Source organism: Delphinapterus leucas, chromosome 14 (assembly GCF_059928025.1).
Source record: "Delphinapterus leucas isolate spDelLeu-1000000601 "Yukka" chromosome 14, BTC_Dleu_Yukka2, whole genome shotgun sequence".
Lineage (NCBI taxonomy): Eukaryota > Metazoa > Chordata > Mammalia > Artiodactyla > Monodontidae > Delphinapterus > Delphinapterus leucas.
In genome coordinates this window covers 61172232-61178231 of record NC_143142.1, presented here as the reverse complement: position 1 = coordinate 61178231, position 6000 = coordinate 61172232, and positions in this window count along the sequence as shown.

Genomic DNA, 6000 nt, shown 5'->3' with positions numbered 1-6000 from the left:
TTTCATATATCCTTCAAATGTTTATTCAAATAAAATTTAATGCATATGTATAAATACTACTCATTTATCTGTTTTTATAAAACTGTGACTGCTTATGTTTTAAATGTATTGCTAATGTCATATAATTATTAGATTATATTTGAAGGCAGTTCATATTTGAAGAATGTGATCTTAGGGTGTGGCCTTTTTTAATTGTGTTAGATGTAGGACCCTCTGTTGATCTGTATGTGAGCTCTAGCAAGAAGTTCCAGTATTGCCTTTCCAGAGTCCTGGGGCATGTGCACTTCCCTTTAAAGACCATGCTGTCAGCAACAGGAAGCCCCTGAAGGTCAACCAGAGAGTGGCAAGTTTTTGAGTAGGATCACTGAGGTGAAGGTGTAAAGCATGGATGGACATGATGGCCAATAAGAAGTAGTGGGGGAAAGGGCCAGAGGCTATTGCAATGATTCAGGCAAGATGTGGGGAGGCAGAGGTGATGCGGAGGCAGCAGGTGGCCAGATGAGAATTTTAGAGGGTGAATCTTAGAAACTGCTGACTGCTTGAACAGAGTGGTACAGTATTGTGTACTCCAGTCAGGAATGTTTACATTTAAAGAGAGGCTGCCTGGGGGAATTGCAGACTCCCTTCCAGGCAAGAGGAAATGTATTTTAGGCAGGCAAGGTTTCATCATCCTGTTTGCCATCACTCTTGCTTGAGTTTCAGAACCTTGCTGCTCACCCTGCAGAAGCTTCCAAGAGGTCTTGGTGGTTTGGGGTCCATCATCCTCCAGGTGCTGTTCTTAGAGGACTAAGAACAGGAAGTCTAGCTCCCAGAATAGTCATCACCACCTGAAACTCACCGTGGGACGGCTGTCACTCCCAACCAAGGAGAGTTGGTCCAGGAAAGGGATTCACTGGGAGTTAGAGGCTCCTTCCACTACCTGTTCTCTACTGCCAGGGCCATTCCCTGTGCCAGGGAGGAAGAAATTTTTCTCTGTCCATCTAGATCTTCTAGATGGTCTAAGAATTAAACTGACATGAGACAGATTAACAGGAGAAAATCAAACAGAATTTTAGTAAGATGTATACATGGGAGAGACCCAGAAAAACTGAGTGACTCACCAAAATGGCTAAAGCCCTCACCTTAAATACCATCCTCTGCTCAAGACAAAGGAGGGTAGGGAGAGCTAGTTAAGAAAGTTTACTCAGGAAAAGTACAGTAAATAAGGGTAATTGTGATGCAGATTTAAGCTCTTGCCTTCTTCACCCCTTAAGAGTTTTCGAAAGATTTGTTCATCCTCCCTTCCAGGCACAGAAAGGGAGACACCCTTACAATTGGCGATTTCCCTTACAAATATAAATATTTCTATCAAAAGGGTAACTCCTACTTGGTTTTCAGAGTTTCTCTGTGTCTGCTGTTTATTAGAAAATAACCAGCTTGAAACAATTAATATGTTAAAGAGAAACATTTATGGTGCCAAATTCTGCTCCCCTACACCAGCCAGGCTAGAAGGAGTATCTATGAGCCGGGCAAAAACCGGTTGATTGTTCCCTTCTCTTAATTGTATACCTATGAAATCACAGTATTCTAAAAGAGTCAGAATGATCAAAGTGATAGGAAATGGTTGTCGTGACAGCATCCAACCTCCACCCAATGCTCTAATCTAATCGCAAGTTCCATGAAAGCAAGAGTTGGTCTTGTTCACTGGGAGTGGTACTCCTAGTCCCTAAAGCACTGCCCAGCATTCAATGGGCCATCAATAGACACTGCTGCAGAAATAAATTCTTAAATGAATGTCTGTAGAGATGTTCATCTCTCTACCTCAACATTTCCTAATACAGGGTCTTCACTGTGTCCTACAGTAGTATTCTGTATTGTTTTGCAATTACATTAAGAGCAAGTTCTTATTGTCCTGTAATGTACTTGTACTTCTTGTACTACTTCCTTGTACTTCTGCTCTGTGGTCTTGAGTTTTCAATGAAAGCGCTCAGATCAAGGCTATGTCCTTTTCCATGGCAAACCTTTAGATCCATGTAGACAGTTATTTTCCCACTGAGATTTCTGTCTGACTCCAGCTGGTTTATTCAACCATTCCTCTCAGGTATGATGTGGTTTACCAGATTCCTCACCCTGGTCATCTAGCCCTTAGATCAGTATCGCTGGTGATATTAGTATCACAGGGTTAGTAATTGTGGTAGTAGTAAGTGCCACAGCAGCAGCTTACACAGTAGTGCCAGTTACAGTAATACTGTTTCCTGCTCACATAGTGGTTAATAAAGTACTTTCACAGTCATCTTCTCATTTTGCTCTCCTGGTAACACTGGGAGGTGGATATTACAGCCTCTTATTTTACAGAAGAGGGACCTGAAGGTATTGCTGCCCAAGTTCTCGTGTCCAGTGCTCTGCCTTTCAGCCTGTACACAACACTCTTTCAGCTACAACATGCCTTTGCGAATGTGTTGCCAAACACTAGCTATTCTGGATGTGGCCAGGAACACCACAAATCTTGATGGGAAAAGAAGCAGCAAAGAAGGCAACACTGAGACACCAGAGCTGCCTGGGTAGGGGTGTGCGCAAGTGCTGGTTAGTCTGTGCTGGTTAGTTCTGTGAACCTGGGCTTCTCTCCTCCCTCCCACCCCCAACCTGGGCACCAGACTTTCTGCCCCTTGGCTACTGGGGGAGATCCCCCAGAGCAGTGGTGCCTACAGAATCCTCAGGTCCGTCCTAGTCCCCGCTCTGACGCTGGTTTTCTCCACTTCCCCCCGGAGGACACTTTCCTCAGTCTCCTCCCAGAAAATTTAGTTTAATAAATTCCTACTGTACCCTTCAGCTCACTCAAACACATCACTGAGCAGTGTTGATCAACTGTATTTTCCCGCAAAATTCCGAAAGGCAAGAGCTCAGGAAGCATAAAGCCCATCTGCCCTAACTGGACGCCCTGACTACCTGCGCTGGGAGCAACTGGCCCTCAGCGGGGCTGAGAGTGCAGAAACACAATGTTCTTTTTTGACGGGGGTTTCAAAGCGTCCACTTCCTGGAATGGGGGCCAGCGGCTGGAAAAGGCCCTCAGGATTTACGAGCCTGCAGAAACTCAGCTCACTGCTCCTGTAACAAGAGGGAGACAGAACGTTCTGTCACCACGTCAGGTTCTCATGCACCAGGCCTTCTGGAAATGTTTTCCCAGTCTGAGAATTGAAGGCAGATGGAGGCGAGTTGCTTTGGTTCACTTGCACCATCTTCTCTTCCTCTCAAAGGCTTTTCAAATCCAGTGAACCCAGAAGGAACTTAAAGGAGAAAGGACACAAAATATATGAATACTGCCCCAGGCCCAGTGTTCACATAAAGGACTTTTGGATTGCTCCTCCCTTACACTCGCACTGCCACCTCACTGGCTCAGCTGCTCAATCAGTCGGTTAGTCAATCAACAAACATCCTGATCATCTACTGAGGGCTGTGACTGGCACTGGGTGGGAGGCATAGAACAAAATACTAAGCAGAGGCTCTATCCCTGAGGTGCTCACTTTAGGCTTGAGCAGACACTTATCACCGCTGATAAAATGAGAGACGGTTCATTATTAATCAGGACTTCTGGCTTCAGTGCCTAAATACTTTCCTTTGGTAAAACATAGGATGAGATTCTGGAGCCCAGGAGAGATTTAACTGCCTGGAAATCTGGACACAGTTGAAACATTGAGAGCTTGGTAAGAACAGACTAAATAAGTGCAGCATAAGTGACTGGGTTGGGAATTATAAAAAATGAGGTGTGGATTATTGTTCCCTCACAGGGGCTGAGTAAAATGCTGTGAGGCAAATGTCCCAGTGAAATGAATAACCTGTATACAGTCTGTGTTTTCACCTCCTGGAGACCAATGGTTAAGTTAGTTTATTCCTGGGGCCTCCATAATTTTTCTGTAAAGGGCCAGAGAGTAAACAATGCAGGCTTTGGGGTCTATAGGGTCTCTGTTGTGACTACTCAACTCTGTGGTGATAGGAATGCAGCCACAGACAATATGTAAATGAATGACAGGGGCTGTATTCAAATAAAACTTTATAGATGGACACTGAAATTTGAATTTCACATAACTTCCACAAGACATGAAATATTATTCTTCTTTTGATTTTTTTTTCCAAACCATTTGAAAATGTAAAAACCATTCTTAGCTTGTGGGCCACACAAAAACAAGCAGCAGGCTGGATTTGGCCAGTGAGCCATAGTTTGCCAACTCCGGTCTTGTAGAAGCATTATCACACCCGTGGTGGAAAAGGAGGGAAGGAGAGGAAGATGGAGAATGAGAGCATTTATTAAGTACTGACATTTCCTTCTATCTGAGTTTAAACTCATTTACTCTTTGCTTGCTTCACATATGTAAATGGTTCTTAAAAATAACAACTCTTAAACATATTAAAAAGGGGTGTACTTTTTTTTTAGTTGAGCTAGGCTGATGATCATTCATAGCCACAATGATTTGTGAATTTTTTAATATAAACTGTGCTAGCTATCATAGGATATACTTTCCTTGAAGGCCAGCACCTGCTTTATAGCCATTATATTTATACTGGCTGCTGCAGATTTTTTTGGAGTGGACCTACAGTAATTTATTATTGTGTTGAATCAGCAAATTTGAGACTATTCTATGTGCACAGTAGTAAGTATTAAAGGGAGCACATAATCAAAATATAAGACTTGGACCATAAATCATAAGCCAATCTCTCTGGAATTTTGAATCCTGGTTTACTTTTTTAAAATGTATCATAAGTGTGCAGCAATTTCAGATGCATTTTTTGTTGTTTTGTTTTTAACATTATGATACTCTCCTACTTATTCACTTCTATTCCCCACTAATTCTTTCTTCTTCTTCTGTGACATCCACCGGCCAGGCTGATTTCCTCTCTGCCTCATAACCAGACCATGTGCATAACTCTTACAACATGTTTGCTTATATTTTCTTCCCCTCTTTTATGAAACATGCCAGGGGATGCCTCTTTTTTATTCTTTCAGGCAGTCTACCCTTTAGGACCATGCTCAACTATCTACACCCAGATACATCTTTTTCTCCTCTTAACTTCTCAAATACTGGTGGTGCCCTGGCCCATTCATTTTTTTTCATTTTGCATGTCATATCCACAATTAAAGTTGGGGACAACATTAACTTTGAGCTGAGATGGCTTCTAGGCCCTCTTAAAAATCTACCTAGTAAATAGTACATGGCCAATGAGAACATACTTGTTGGTCAAATCCCCATTTAAAACAACACTAGAAAGAATAGGGATAATAGGATGGAAAGAGAAGGTTCAGATAAAAGTGGGAAAGGAAACAGTGTCAGGAAATCTTAGAAAACAAATCAACATTTTTAACACTGCAAGGAAAAGGAAGATGGAGGGCTGCAAAATTAGAAGGACTATCTACAGTCCTGCTCCTCTCTTTTTTTTTTTTTTTCCCGGTACGCGGGCCTCTCACTGTTGTGACCTCTCCCGTTGCAGAGCACAGGCTCCGGACGCGCAGGCTCAGTGCCCATGGCTCACGGGCCCAGCCGCTCCGCGGCATGTGGGATCTTCCCAGACTGGGGCATGAACCCATGTTCCCTGCATTGGCAGGCGGACTCTCAACCACTGCACCACCAGGGAAGCCCCTGCTTCTTTTTAAAAGTTCAGGAAAACCAATTTCAAGTAAAAATTAGAAACAGAAAAGTATCAACTTTCAAATTTCTCTTATAAAATTTTTTAAGATAAAAAGAGAACTGAAGCAGAATAAAAATATACCAGTAAAACATGTCCACAAAACTAATAAAAATGCTAACCTGCTGTTTTGAAATGAGCTAAAAGATCTGAAGAAAATGCTAAAAGACATGAAAGAGGAGCATAAATTAGAATTAGGAAACCTCACAAAGGAAGTGACAGAACTCAGAAAAAATTTAAAAGAAATGAAAATATAATGTCAAAAATGAAGATGAGGGCTTCCCTGCTGGTGCAGTGGTTGAGAGTCCGCCTGTCGATGCAGGGGACATGGGTTCGTGCCCCGGT